Here is a 15,869-nt window from a genome sequence, read left to right as displayed (position 1 = left end):
GACACAGTACGGTAGTTCACGGCTGTGGCTACCTCTGTGTCTGCACTCGGCAGGCAGTCCGTCCATAATTGTATACCACCTAACCGTGGTTTTTTTTTCTTCTTTATACATACATACTACTACGACATCTCTTTATCAACCAGTCTATATTAGCAGCAGACACAGTACAGTACGGTAGTTCACGGCTGTGGCTACCTCTGTGTCTGCACTCGGCAGGCAGTCCGTCCATAATTGTATACCACCTAACCGTGGTTTTTTTTTCTTTCTTCTTTATACATACATAGTTACATAGACATCTCTTTATCAACCAGTCTATATTAGCAGCAGACACAGTACAGTACGTTAGTTCACGGCTGTGGCTACCTCTGTGTCTGCACTCGGCAGGCAGTCCGTCCATAATTGTATACCACCTAACCGTGGTTTTTTTTTCTTTCTTCTTTATACATACATAGTTACATAGACATCTCTTTATCAACCAGTCTATATTAGCAGCAGACACAGTACAGTACGGTAGTTCACGGCTGTGGCTACCTCTGTGTCTGCACTCGGCAGGCAGTCCGTCCATAATTGTATACCACCTAACCGTGGTTTTTTTTCTTTCTTCTTTATACATACATAGTTACATAGACATCTCTTTATCAACCAGTCTATATTAGCAGCAGACACAGTACAGTACGGTAGTTCACGGCTGTGGCTACCTCTGTGTCTGCACTCGGCAGGCAGTCCGTCCATAATTGTATACCACCTAACCGTGGTTTTTTTTTCTTTCTTCTTTATACATACATACTACTACGAAATCTCTTTATCAACCAGTCTATATTATTAGCAGCAGACACAGTACAGTACGGTAGTTCACGGCTGTGGCTACCTCTGTGTCTGCACTCGGCAGGCAGTCCATAATTGTATACTAGTATCCATCTCCATTGTTTACCTGAGGTGCCTTTTAGTTGTGCCTATTAAAATATGGAGAACAAAAATGTTGAGGTTCCAAAATTAGGGAAAGATCAAGATCCACTTCCACCTCGTGCTGAAGCTGCTGCCACTAGTCATGGCCGAGACGATGAAATGCCAGCAACGTCGTCTGCCAAGGCCGATGCCCAATGTCATAGTACAGAGCATGTCAAATCCAAAACACCAAATATCAGAAAAAAAAGGACTCCAAAACCTAAAATAAAATTGTCGGAGGAGAAGCGTAAACTTGCCAATATGCCATTTACGACACGGAGTGGCAAGGAACGGCTGAGGCCCTGGCCTATGTTCATGGCTAGTGGTTCAGCTTCACATGAGGATGGAAGCACTCAGCCTCTCGCTAGAAAAATGAAAAGACTCAAGCTGGCAAAAGCAGCACAGCAAAGAACTGTGCATTCTTCGAAATCCCAAATCCACAAGGAGAGTCCAATTGTGTCGGTTGCGATGCCTGACCTTCCCAACACTGGACGTGAAGAGCATGCGCCTTCCACCATTTGCACGCCCCCTGCAAGTGCTGGAAGGAGCACCCGCAGTCCAGTTCCTGATTGTCAGATTGAAGATGTCAGTGTTGAAGTACACCAGGATGAGGAGGATATGGGTGTTGCTGGCGCTGGGGAGGAAATTGACCAGGAGGATTCTGATGGTGAGGTGGTTTGTTTAAGTCAGGCACCCGGGGAGACACCTGTTGTTCGTGGGAGGTATATGGCCGTTGACATGCCAGGTGAAAATACCCAAAAAATCAGCTCTTCGGTGTGGAGGTATTTCACCAGAAATGCGGACCACAGGTGTCAAGCCGTGTGTTCCCTTTGTCAAGCTGTAATAAGTAGGGGTAAGGACGTTAACCACCTCGGAACATCCTCCCTTATACGTCACCTGCAGCGCATTCATAATAAGTCAGTGACAAGTTCAAAAACTTTGGGTGACAGCGGAAGCAGTCCACTGACCAGTAAATCCCTTCCTCTTGTAACCAAGCTCACGCAAACCACCCCACCAACTCCCTCAGTGTCAATTTCCTCCTTCCCCAGGAATGCCAATAGTCCTGCAGGCCATGTCACTGGCAATTCTGACGAGTCCTCTCCTGCCTGGGATTCCTCCGATGCATCCTTGCGTGTAACGCCTACTGCTGCTGGCGCTGCTGTTGTTGCTGCTGGGAGTCGATGGTCATCCCAGAGGGGAAGTCGTAAGCCCACTTGTACTACTTCCAGTAAGCAATTGACTGTTCAACAGTCCTTTGCGAGGAAGATGAAATATCACAGCAGTCATCCTGCTGCAAAGCGGATAACTGAGGCCTTGACAACTATGTTGGTGTTAGACGTGCGTCCGGTATCCGCCGTTAGTTCACAGGGAACTAGACAATTTATTGAGGCAGTGTGCCCCCGTTACCAAATACCATCTAGGTTCCACTTCTCTAGGCAGGCGATACCGAGAATGTACACGGACGTCAGAAAAAGACTCACCAGTGTCCTAAAAAATGCAGTTGTACCCAATGTCCACTTAACCACGGACATGTGGACAAGTGGAGCAGGGCAGGGTCAGGACTATATGACTGTGACAGCCCACTGGGTAGATGTATGGACTCCCGCCGCAAGAACAGCAGCGGCGGCACCAGTAGCAGCATCTCGCAAACGCCAACTCTTTCCTAGGCAGGCTACGCTTTGTATCACCGCTTTCCAGAATACGCACACAGCTGAAAACCTCTTACGGCAACTGAGGAAGATCATCGCGGAATGGCTTACCCCAATTGGACTCTCCTGTGGATTTGTGGCATCGGACAACGCCAGCAATATTGTGTGTGCATTAAATATGGGCAAATTCCAGCACGTCCCATGTTTTGCACATACCTTGAATTTGGTGGTGCAGAATTTTTTAAAAAACGACAGGGGCGTGCAAGAGATGCTGTCGGTGGCCAGAAGAATTGCGGGACACTTTCGGCGTACAGGCACCACGTACAGAAGACTGGAGCACCACCAAAAACTACTGAACCTGCCCTGCCATCATCTGAAGCAAGAAGTGGTAACGAGGTGGAATTCAACCCTCTATATGCTTCAGAGGTTGGAGGAGCAGCAAAAGGCCATTCAAGCCTATACAATTGAGCACGATATAGTAGGTGGAATGCACCTGTCTCAAGCGCAGTGGAGAATGATTTCAACGTTGTGCAAGGTTCTGATGCCCTTTGAACTTGCCACACGTGAAGTCAGTTCAGACACTGCCAGCCTGAGTCAGGTCATTCCCCTCATCAGGCTTTTGCAGAAGAAGCTTGAGACATTGAAGGAGGAGCTAACACGGAGCGATTCCGCTAGGCATGTGGGACTTGTGGATGGAGCCCTTAATTCGCTTAACAAGGATTCACGGGTGGTCAATCTGTTGAAATCAGAGCACTACATTTTGGCCACCGTGCTCGATCCTAGATTTAAAGCCTACCTTGGATCTCTCTTTCCGGCAGACACAAGTCTGCTGGGGTTGAAAGACCTGCTGGTGACAAAATTGTCAAGTCAAGCGGAACGCGACCTGTCAACATCTCCTCCTTCACATTCTCCCGCAACTGGGGGTGCGAGGAAAAGGCTCAGAATTCCGAGCCCACCCGCTGGCGGTGATGCAGGGCAGTCTGGAGCGACTGCTGATGCTGACATCTGGTCCGGACTGAAGGACCTGACAACGATTACGGACATGTCGTCTACTGTCACTGCATATGATTCTCTCAACATTGATAGAATGGTGGAGGATTATATGAGTGACCGCATCCAAGTAGGCACGTCACACAGTCCGTACTTATACTGGCAGGAAAAAGAGGCAATTTGGAGGCCCTTGCACAAACTGGCTTTATTCTACCTAAGTTGCCCTCCCACAAGTGTGTACTCCGAAAGAGTGTTTAGTGCAGCCGCTCACCTTGTCAGCAATCGGCGTACGAGGTTACATCCAGAAAATGTGGAGAAGATGATGTTCATTAAAATGAATTATAATCAATTCCTCCGCGGAGACATTGACCAGCAGCAATTGCCTCCACAAAGTACACAGGGAGCTGAGATGGTGGATTCCAGTGGGGACGAATTGATAATCTGTGAGGAGGGGGATGTACACGGTGATATATCGGAGGGTGATGATGAGGTGGACATCTTGCCTCTGTAGAGCCAGTTTGTGCAAGGAGAGATTAATTGCTTCTTTTTTGGGGGGGGTCCAAACCAACCCGTCATATCAGTCACAGTCGTGTGGCAGACCCTGTCACTGAAATGATGGGTTGGTTAAAGTGTGCATGTCCTGTTTTGTTTATGCAACATAAGGGTGGGTGGGAGGGCCCAAGGACAATTCCATCTTGCACCTCTTTTTTCTTTTCTTTTTCTTTGCATCATGTGCTGATTGGGGAGGGTTTTTTGGAAGGGACATCCTGCGTGACACTGCAGTGCCACTCCTAAATGGGCCCGGTGTTTGTGTCGGCCACTAGGGTCGCTAATCTTACTCACACAGTCAGCTACCTCATTGCGCCTCTTTTTTTCTTTGCGTCATGTGCTGTTTGGGGAGGGTTTTTTGGAAGGGACATCCTGCGTGACACTGCAGTGCCACTCCTAGATGGGCCCGGTGTTTGTGTCGGCCACTAGGGTCGCTAATCTTACTCACACAGCTACCTCATTGCGCCTCTTTTTTTCTTTGCGTCATGTGCTGTTTGGGGAGGGTTTTTTGGAAGGGACATCCTGCGTGACACTGCAGTGCCACTCCTAGATGGGCCCGGTGTTTGTGTCGGCCACTAGGGTCGCTAATCTTACTCACACAGCTACCTCATTGCGCCTCTTTTTTTCTTTGCGTCATGTGCTGTTTGGGGAGGGTTTTTTGGAAGGGCCATCCTGCGTGACACTGCAGTGCCACTCCTAGATGGGCCCGGTGTTTGTGTCGGCCACTAGGGTCGCTAATCTTACTCACACAGCTACCTCATTGCGCCTCTTTTTTTCTTTGCGTCATGTGCTGTTTGGGGAGGGTTTTTTGGAAGGGACATCCTGCGTGACACTGCAGTGCCACTCCTAGATGGGCCCGGTGTTTGTGTCGGCCACTAGGGTCGCTTATCTTACTCACACAGCGACCTCGGTGCAAATTTTAGGACTAAAAATAATATTGTGAGGTGTGAGGTATTCAGAATAGACTGAAAATGAGTGTAAATTATGGTTTTTGAGGTTAATAATACTTTGGGATCAAAATGACCCCCAAATTCTATGATTTAAGCTGTTTTTTAGTGTTTTTTGAAAAAAACACCCGAATCCAAAACACACCCGAATCCGACAAAAAAAATTCGGTGAGGTTTTGCCAAAACGCGTTCGAACCCAAAACACGGCCGCGGAACCGAACCCAAAACCAAAACACAAAACCCGAAAAATTTCAGGCGCTCATCTCTAATTAAGACTAGCTATAGCGATGCGCAGCCCCGAGTGTTGCTATTGCTGGTACTAGATTGGCCTGCATGCAGACACAATCTAGTAGATCGCTTACTTCACCGGTGTGTGAAGTGAGCATCGTCGTCCCCCGCCCGCCTGCTCAGCACACATCACGCTGTGTGCTGAGCGGTCTGTGCTAGATCGCTCAGCTCAGCATACATCTCCTGTGTGTACGGGCCTTTAATCAATTGTGACTCCAATAAAAAAGCTTATTGTAATTGATCTGTCATTACATATCTCCCAATATGACTCTCTCCAGGAGGGACAATGCTCTGCTTCTGGACTTAAGGTGGGTACACACTAGTGATGTGCACCGGACATTTTTCGGGTTTTGTGTTTTGGTTTTGGATTCGGTTCTGCGGCCGTGTTTTGGATTCGGACGCGTTTTGGCAAAACCTCACCTAAATTTTTTTGTCGGATTCGGGTGTGTATTGGATTCGGGTGTTTTTTTCAAAAAACCCTAAAAAACAGCTTAAATCATAGAATTTGGGGGTCATTTTGATCCCATAGTATAATTAACCTCAATAACCATAATTTCCACTCATTTCCAGTCTATTCTGAACACCTCACAATATTATTTTTAGTCCTAAAATTTGCACCGAGGTCGCTGGATGGCTAAGCTATGCGACACAAGTGGCCGACACAAACACCTGGCCCATCTAGGAGTGGCACTGCAGTGTCAGGCATGATGGCACTTCAAAAAAATAGTCCCCAAACAGCACATGATGCTAAGAAAAAAAGAGGCGCACCAAGGTCGCTGTGTGACTAAGCTAAGCGACACAAGTGGCCGACACAAACACCTGGCCCATCTAGGAGTGGCACTGCAGTGTCAGGCAGGATGGCACTTCAAAAAAATTGTCCCCAAACAGCACATGATGCAAAGAAAAAAAAGAGGCGCACAAAGGTCGCTGTGTGACTAAGCTAAGCGACACAAGTGGCCGACACAAAGACCTGGCCCATCTAGGAGTGGCACTGCAGTGTCAGGCAGGATGGCACTTCAAAAAAAATTGTCCCCAAACAGCACATGATGCAAATAAAAATGAAAGAAAAAAGAGGTGCAAGATGGAATTGTCCTTGGGCCCTCCCACCCACCCTTATGTTGTATAAACAGGACATGCACACTTTAACGAACCCATCATTTCAGCGACAGGGTCTGCCACACGACTGTGACTAAAATGACTGGTTGGTTTGGGCCCCCACCAAAAAAAGAAGCAATCAATCTCTCCTTGCACAAACTGGCTCTACAGAGGCAAGATGTCCACCTCATCATCATCCTCCGATTCCTCACCCCTTTCACTGTGTACATCCCCCTCCTCACAGATTATTAATTCGTCCCCACTGGAATCCACCATCTCAGGTCCCTGTGTACTTTGTGGAGGCAATTGCTGCTGGTGAATGTCTCCACGGAGAAATTGATTATAATTCATTTTGATGAACATCATCTTCTCCACATTTTCTGGAAGTAACCTCGTACGCCGATTGCTGACAAGGTGAGCGGCTGCACTAAACACTCTTTCGGAGTACACACTGGAGGGAGGGCAACTTAGGTAGAATAAAGCCAGTTTGTGCAAGGGCCTCCAAATTGCCTCTTTTTCCTGACAGTATACGTACGGACTGTCTGACGTGCCTACTTGGATGCGGTCACTCATATAATCCTCCACCATTCTTCCAATGGTGAGAGAATCATATGAAGTGACAGTAGACGACATGTCAGTTATCGTTGGCAGGTCCTTCAGTCCGGACCAGATGTCAGCACTCGCTCCAGACTGCCCTGCATCACCGCCAGCGGGTGGGCTCGGAAACTTAGCCTTTTCCTCGCACCCCCAGTTGCGGGAGAATGTGAAGGAGGAGATGTTGACGGGTCACGTTCCGCTTGACTTGACAATTTTCTCACCAGCAGGTCTTTGAACCTCTGCAGACTTGTGTCTGCCGGAAAGAGAGATACAACATAGGTTTTAAATCTAGGATCGAGCACGGTGGCCAAAATGTAGTGCTCTGATTTCAACAGATTGACCACCCGTGAATCCTGGTTAAGCGAATTACGGGCTCCATCCACAAGTCCCACATGCCTAGTGGAATCGCTCTGTTTTAGCTCCTCCTTCAATGTCTCCAGCTTCTTCTGCAAAAGCCTGATGAGGGGAATGACCTGACTCAGGCTGGCAGTGTCTGAACTGACTTCACGTGTGGCAAGTTCAAAGGGTTGCAGAACCTTGCACAACGTTGAAATCATTCTCCACTGCGCTTGAGTCAGGTGCATTCCCCCTCCTTTGCCTATATCGTGGCCAGATGTATAGGCTTGAATGGCCTTTTGCTGCTCCTCCATCCTCTGAAGCATATAGAGGGTTGAATTCCACCTCGTTACCACCTCTTGCTTCAGATGATGGCAGGGCAGGTTCAGGATTGTTTGGTGGTGCTCCAGTCTTCTGTACGCGGTGGCTGAATGCCGAAAGTGGCCCGCAATTCTTCGGGCCACCGACAGCATCTCCTGCACGCCCCTGTCGTTTTTTAAATAATTCTGCAACACCAAATTCAATGTATGTGCAAAACATGGGACGTGCTGGAATTTGCCCAGATGTAATGCACGCACAATATTGCTGGCGTTGTCCGATGTCACAAATCCCCAGGAGAGTCCAATTGGGGTAAGCCATTCTGCGATGATCTTCCTCAGTTTCCGTAAGATGTTGTCAGCTGTGTTACTCTTTTGGAAAGCGGTGATACAAAGCGTAGCCTGCCTAGGAACGAGTTGGCATTTGCGAGATGCTGCTACTGGTGCCGCCGCTGCTGTTCTTGCTGCGGGAGGCAATACATCTACCCAGTGGGCTGTCACAGTCATATAGTCCTGAGTCTGCCCTGCTCCACTTGTCCACATGTCCGTGGTTAAGTGGACATTGGGTACAACTGCATTTTTTAGGACACTGGTGAGTCTTTTTCTGAGGTCTGTGTACATTTTCGGTATCGCCTGCCTAGAGAAATGGAACCTAGATGGTATTTGGTACCGGGGACACAGTACCTCAATCAAGTCTCTAGTTGCCTCTGAATTAACGGTGGATACCGGAACCACATTTCTCACCGCCCAGGCTGCCAAGGCCTGAGTTATCTGCTTTGCAGCAGGATGACTGCTGTGATATTTCATCTTCCTCGCAAAGGACTGTTGGACAGTCAATTGCTTACTGGAAGTAGTACAAGTGGTCTTCCGACTTCCCCTCTGGGATGACGATCGACTCCCAGCAGCTACAACAGCAGCGCCAGCAGCAGTAGGCGTTACACTCAAGGATGCATCGGAGGAATCCCAGGCAGGAGAGGACTCGTCAGACTTGCCAGTGACATGGCCTGCAGGACTATTGGCTTTCCTGGGTAAGGAGGAAATTGACACTGAGGGAGTTGGTGGTGTGGTTTGCAGGAGCTTGGTTACAAGAGGAAGGGATTTAGTGGTCAGTGGACTGCTTCCGCTGTCACCCAAAGTTTTTGAACTTGTCACTGACTTATGATGAATGCGCTGCAGGTGACGTATAAGGGAGGATGTTCCGAGGTGGTTAACGTCCTTACCCCTACTTATTACAGCTTGACAAAGGCAACACACTGCTTGACACCTGTTGTCCGCATTTGTGTTGAAATAATTCCACACCGAAGAGCTGATTTTTTTTTGTATTTTGACCAGGCATGTCAATGGCCATATTCGTCCCACGGACAACAGGTGTCTCCCCGGGTGCCTGACTTAAACAAACCACCTCACCATCAGAATCCTCCTTGTCAATTTCCTCCCCAGCGCCAGCAACACCCATATCCTCATCCTGGTGTACTTCAACACTGACATCTTCAATTTGACTATCAGGAACTGGACTGCGGGTGCTCCTTCCAGCACTTGCAGGGGGCGTGCAAATGGTGGAAGGCGCAAGCTCTTCCCGTCCAGTGTTGGGAAGGTCAGGCATCGCAACCGACACAATTGGACTCTCCTTGGGTATTTGTGATTTAGAAGAACGCACAGTTCTTTGCTGTGCTTTTGCCAGCTTAAGTCTTTTCATTTTTCTAGCGAGAGGATGAGTGCTTCCATCCGCATGTGAAGCTGAACCACTAGCCATGAACATAGGCCAGGGCCTCAGCCGTTCCTTGCCACTCCGTGTCGTAAATGGCATATTGGCAAGTTTACGCTTCTCCTCAGACGCTTTTAATTTTGATTTTTGGGTCATTTTACTGAACTTTTGTTTTTTGGATTTTACATGCTCTCTACTATGACATTGGGCATCGGCCTTGGCAGACGACGTTGATGGCATTTAATTGTCTCGGCCATGACTAGTGGCAGCAGCTTCAGCACGAGGTGGAAGTGGATCTTGATCTTTCCCTATTTTAACCTCCACATTTTTGTTCTCCATATTTTAATGTGTGGAATTATATGCCAGTATCAAATCAATAGCAATGGCCTACTATTATATATACTGCGCACAACTAAAATGCACCACAGGTATAGAATGTAGATGGATAGTATACTTAATGACAACACAGAGATAGGTACAGCAGTGGCCTTCCGTACCGTACTGCTATATATAGTATACTGGTGGTCACTGTGTCAGCAAACTGCAAAACTAAAATGCACCACAGGTATAGAATGTAGATGGATAGTATACTTAATGACGACACAGAGGTAGGTACAGTAGTGGCCTTCCGTACCGTACTGCTATATATAGTATACTGGTGGTCACTGTGTCAGCAAACTGCAAAACTAAAATGCACCACAGGTATAGAATGTAGATGGATAGTATACTTAATGATGACACAGAGGTAGGTACAGCAGTGGCCTTCCGTACCATACTGCTATATATAGTATACTGGTGGTCACTGTGTCAGCAAACTGCAAAACTAAAATGCACCACAGGTATAGAATGTAGATGGATAGTATACTTAATGACGACACAGAGGTAGGTACAGCAGTGGCCTTCCGTACCGTACTGCTATATATAGTATACTGGTGGTCACTGTGTCAGCAAACTGCAAAACTAAAATGCACCACAGGTATAGAATGTAGATGGATAGTATACTTAATGACGACACAGAGGTAGGTACAGCAGTGGCCTTCCGTGCCGTACTGCTATATATATAGTATACTACTGGTGGTCACTGTGTCAGCAAAACTCTGCACTGTACTCCTTCTATATAATATTATACTGGTGGTCCCGACTCCCCAGTCCCCACAATAAAGTAGCACACTGAGCACAGATATGGAGTGTTTTTCAGGCAGACAACGTATAATGGTGGTCACTGTCAGCAAAACTCTGCACTGTACTCCTCCTATATAATAATAAGATTTTACTCACCGGTAAATCTATTTCTCGTAGTCCGTGGTGGATGCTGGGAACTCCGTAAGGACCATGGGGAATAGCGGCTCCGCAGGAGACTGGGCACAACTAAAGAAAGCTTTAGGACTACCTGGTGTGCACTGGCTCCTCCCTCTATGACCCTCCTCCAGACCTCAGTTAGGATACTGTGCCCAGAAGAGCTGACACAATAAGGAAAGGATTTGGAATCCCGGGTAAGACTCATACCAGCCACACCAATCACACCGTATAACTCGTGATACTATACCCAGTTAACAGTATGAAATATAACTGAGCCTCTCAACAGATGGCTCAACAATAACCCTTTAGTTAACCAATAACTATATACAAGTATTGCAGACAATCCGCACTTGGGACGGGCGCCCAGCATCCACTACGGACTACGAGAAATAGATTTACCGGTGAGTAAAATCTTATTTTCTCTTACGTCCTAAGTGGATGCTGGGAACTCCGTAAGGACCATGGGGATTATACCAAAGCTCCCAAACGGGCGGGAGAGTGCGGATGACTCTGCAGCACCGAATGAGCGAACTCTAGGTCCTCCTCAGCCAGGGTATCAAACTTGTAGAATTTAGCAAATGTGTTTGACCCCGACCAAGTAGCTGCTCGGCAAAGTTGTAAAGCCGAGACCCCTCGGGCAGCCGCCCAAGAAGAGCCCACCTTCCTCGTGGAATGGGCTTTTACAGATTTAGGATGCGGCAGTCCAGCCGCAGAATGTGCAAGTTGAATCGTGCTACAGATCCAGCGAGCAATAGTCTGCTTTGAAGCAGGCGCACCCAACTTGTTGGGTGCATGCAGGATAAATAGCGAGTCAGTCTTTCTGACTCCAGCTGTCCTGGAAACATAGATTTTTAGGGCCCGGACTACGTCCAGCAACTTGGAATCCTCCAAGTCACGAGTAGCCGCAGGCACCACAATAGGCTGGTTCAAATGAAAAGCTGAAACCACCTTTGGGAGAAATTGGGGACGAGTCCTCAATTCCGCCCTATCCATATGGAAAATCAGATAAGGGCTTTTACATGATAAAGCCGCCAATTCTGATACACGCCTGGCCGAAGCCAAGGCCAACAGCATGACCACTTTCCACGTGAGATATTTTAAATCCCCGGTTTTAAGTGGTTCAAACCAATGTGACTTTAGGAAATTCAACACCACGTTGAGATCCCAAGGTGCCACTGGGGGCACAAAAGGGGGCTGAATATGCAGCACTCCCTTAACAAATGTCTGAACTTCAGGTAGTGAAGCCAGTTCTTTCTGGAAGAAAATCGATAGAGCCGAAATCTGGACCTTAATGGAACCCAATTTTAGGCCCATAGTCACCCCTGACTGTAGGAAGTGCAGAAAACGGCCCAGCTGAAATTCCTCCGTTGGGGCCTTCCTGGCCTCACACCACGCAACATATTTTCACCATATGCGGTGATAATGGTTTGCGGTCACTTCTTTCCTAGCTTTAATCAGCGTAGGGATGACTTCCTCCGGAATGCCCTTTTCCTTCAGGATCCGGCGTTCAACCGCCATGCCGTCAAACGCAGCCGCGGTAAGTCTTGGAACAGACAGGGCCCCTGCTGCAGCAGGTCCTGTCTGAGCGGCAGAGGCCATGGGTCCTCTGACATCATTTCTTGAAGTTCTGGGTACCAAGCTCTTCTTGGCCAATCCGGAACAATGAGTATAGGTTTTACTCCTCTTCGTCTTATTATCCTCAGTACCTTTGGTATGAGAGGAAGAGGAGGGAACACATAAACCGACTGGTACACCCACGGTGTCACTAGAGCGTCCACAGCTATTGCCTGAGGGTCTCTCGACCTGGCGCAATATCTTTCTAGCTTTTTGTTGAGGCGGGACGCCATCATGTCCACCTGTGGCCGTTCCCAGCGATTTACAATCAGCTGAAAGGCTTCTGGATGAAGTCCCCACTCTCCCGGGTGGAGGTCGTGCCTGCTGAGGAAGTCTGCTTCCCAGTTGTCCACTCCCGGAATGAACACTGCTGACAGTGCTAACACGTGATTTTCCGCCCATCTGAGAATCCTTGTGGCTTCTGCCATCGCCGTCCTGCTTCTCGTGCCGCCCTGTCGGTTTACATGGGCGACCGCCGTGATGTTGTCTGACTGGATCAGTACTGGCTGATTTTGAAGCAGGGGTCTTGCCTGACTTAGGGCATTGTAGATGGCCCTTAGTTCCAGAATATTTATGTGTAGGGAAATCTCCTGGCTTGACCATAGCCCTTGGAAGTTTTTTCCCTGTGTGACTGCCCCCCAGCCTCGAAGGCTGGCATCCGTGGTCACCAGGACCCAGTCCTGTATGCCGAATCTGCGGCCCTCTAGAAGATGAGCACTCTGCAGCCACCACAGCAGAGACACCCTGGTCCTTGGAGACAGGGTTATCAGCCGATGCATCTGAAGATGGGATCCGGACCACTTGTCCAACAGATCCCACTGAAAGATTCTTGCATGGAACCTGCCGAATGGAATTGCTTCGTAGGAAGCTACCATTTTTCCCAGGACTTGCGTGCAGCGATGCACCGAGACCTGTTTTGGTTTCAGGAGATCTCTGACGAGAGACGACAACTCCTTGGCTTTCTCCTCCGGGAGAAACACCCTTTTCTGGTCTGTGTCCAGAACCATCCCCAGAAACAGTAGACGTGTCGTAGGAACCAGCTGTGACTTTGGAATATTCAGAATCCAACCGTGCTGTTGTAGCACCTCCCGAGATAGTGCTACCCCGACCAACAACTGCTCACTGGGCCTCGCCTTTATAAGGAGATCGTCCAAGTATGGGATAATTAAAACTCCCTTTTTTCGAAGGTGTATCATAATTTCGGCCATTACCTTGGTAAATACCCTCGGTGCCGTGGACAGACCAAACGGCAACGTCTGGAATTGGTAATGACAGTCCTGTACCACAAATCTGAGGTACTCCTGGTGAGGAAGGTAAATGGGGACATGCAGGTAAGCATCCTTGATGTCCAGTGATACCATGCAATCCCCTTCCTCCAGGCTTGAAATAACCGCCCTGAGTGATTCGATCTTGAACTTGAACCTTTTTATATAGGTGTTCAAGGATTTCAAATTTAAAATGGGTCTCACCGAACCGTCCGGTTTCGGTACCACAAACATTGTGGAATAGTAACCCCTTCCTTGTTGAAGGAGGGGTACCTTGACTATCACCTGCTGCGAATACAGCTTGTGAATTGCCTCCAGCACTGCCTCCCTGTCCGGGGGAGCTGTTGGCAAGGCAGATTTGAGGAAACGGCGAGGGGGAGACGTCTCGAATTCCAGCTTGTACCCCTGAGATACTACTTGTAGAATCCAGGGATCCACCCGTGAGTGAGCCCACTGGTCGCTGAAGTCCTTGAGACGGGCCCCCACCGTACCTGGCTCCGCCTGTGGAGCCCCAGCGTCATGCGGTGGACTTAGAGGAAGCGGGGGAGGGCTTTCGTTCCTGGGAACTGGCTGTATGCTGCAGCTTTTTTCCTCTACCTCTGCCTCTGGGCAGAAAGGACGCGCCTTTAACCCGCTTGCCTTTCTGGGGCCGAAAGGACTGTACCTGATAATACGGTGCTTTCTTTGGCTGTGAGGGAACATGGGGTAAAAATGCTGACTTCCCAGCTGTCGCTGTGGAAACAAGGTCCGAGAGACCATCCCCAAACAACTCCTCACCCTTGTAAGGCAAAACTTCCATGTGCCTTTTAGAATCTGCATCCCCTGTCCACTGCCGAGTCCATAAACCCCTCCTGGCAGAAATGGACATTGCACTTATTTTAGATGCCAGCCGGCAAATATCCCTCTGTGCATCTCTCATGTATAAGACTGCGTCTTTAATATGCTCTATGGTTAGCAATATAGTGTCCCTGTCTAAGGTATCAATATTTTCTGACAGGAAATCTGACCACGCAGCTGCAGCACTGCACATCCATGCTGAAGCAATAGCTGGTCTCAGTATAATACCTGAGTGTGTATAAACAGACTTCAGGATAGCCTCCTGCTTCCTATCAGCAGGCTCCTTTAGGGCGGCCGTGTCCGGAGACGGTAGTGCCACCTTCTTTGACAGGCGTGTGAGCGCTTTATCTACCCTAGGGGATGTCTCCCAACGTGACCTATCCTCTGGTGGGAAAGGGTACGCCATTAGTAACTTTTAGAAATTACTAGTTTCTTATCGGGGGAAGCCCACGCTTCTTCACACACTTCATTTAATTCATCAGAAGGGGGAAAAACCACTGGTAGTTTTTTCTCCCCAAACATAATACCCTTTTTTGTGGTACCTGCGGTAATATCAGAAATGTGCAACACATTTTTCATTGCCGTAATCATGTAACGTGTGGCTCTATTGGAATGTACACTAGTCTCATCATCGTCGACACTGGAGTCAGTATCTGTGTCGACATCTGTGTCTGCCATCTGAGGTAGCGGGCGTTTTAGAGCCCCTGATGGCTTTTGAGACGTCTGGGCAGGCACGGGCTGAGAAGCCGGCTGTCCCACATCTGATATGTCGTCAAACCTTTTATGTAAGGAGTTGACACTGTCGCGTAATTCCTTCCACATATCCATCCACTCAGGTGTCGACCCCGCAGGGGGTGACATCACATTTATCGGCACCTGCTCCGCCTCCACATAAGCCTCCTCATCAAACATGTCGACACAGCCGTACCGACACACCGCACACACACAGGGAATGCTCTGACTGAGGACAGGACCCCACAAAGCCCTTTGGGGAGACAGAGAGAGAGTATGCCAGCACACACCAGAGCGCTATATAAAACAGGGATACACACTACACAGTGATTTTACCCCTTATAGCTGCTTATATATCACAGATTGCGCCTAAATTTAGTGCCCCCCTCTCTTTTTTACCCTATGTAGTCTGGAACTGCAGGGGAGAGCCTGGGGAGCGATCCTTCCAGCGGAGCTGTGAGGGAAAATGGCGCCAGTGTGCTGAGGGAGATAGCCCCGCCCCTTTTCCGGCGGGCTTCTCCCGCTTTTTTTATACAGTTATGGCAGGGGATTTTACACATATAGGGGTATATGCAATAGCGGGCGAATTCGCGGCAATTATCGCCGTTTTTTCAATTCGACCAAATTCGCCAGGTGAATTCCGGAAGGTGGCTTCCGGAATTCACCATATGCAATGAAAAACGGATTCGCCAGGGTCGCGGGCG

The sequence above is a fragment of the Pseudophryne corroboree genome, chromosome 9 (assembly GCF_028390025.1).
Source record: "Pseudophryne corroboree isolate aPseCor3 chromosome 9, aPseCor3.hap2, whole genome shotgun sequence".
NCBI lineage: Eukaryota > Metazoa > Chordata > Amphibia > Anura > Myobatrachidae > Pseudophryne > Pseudophryne corroboree.
Note: the sequence above shows the minus strand (reverse complement) of the source record.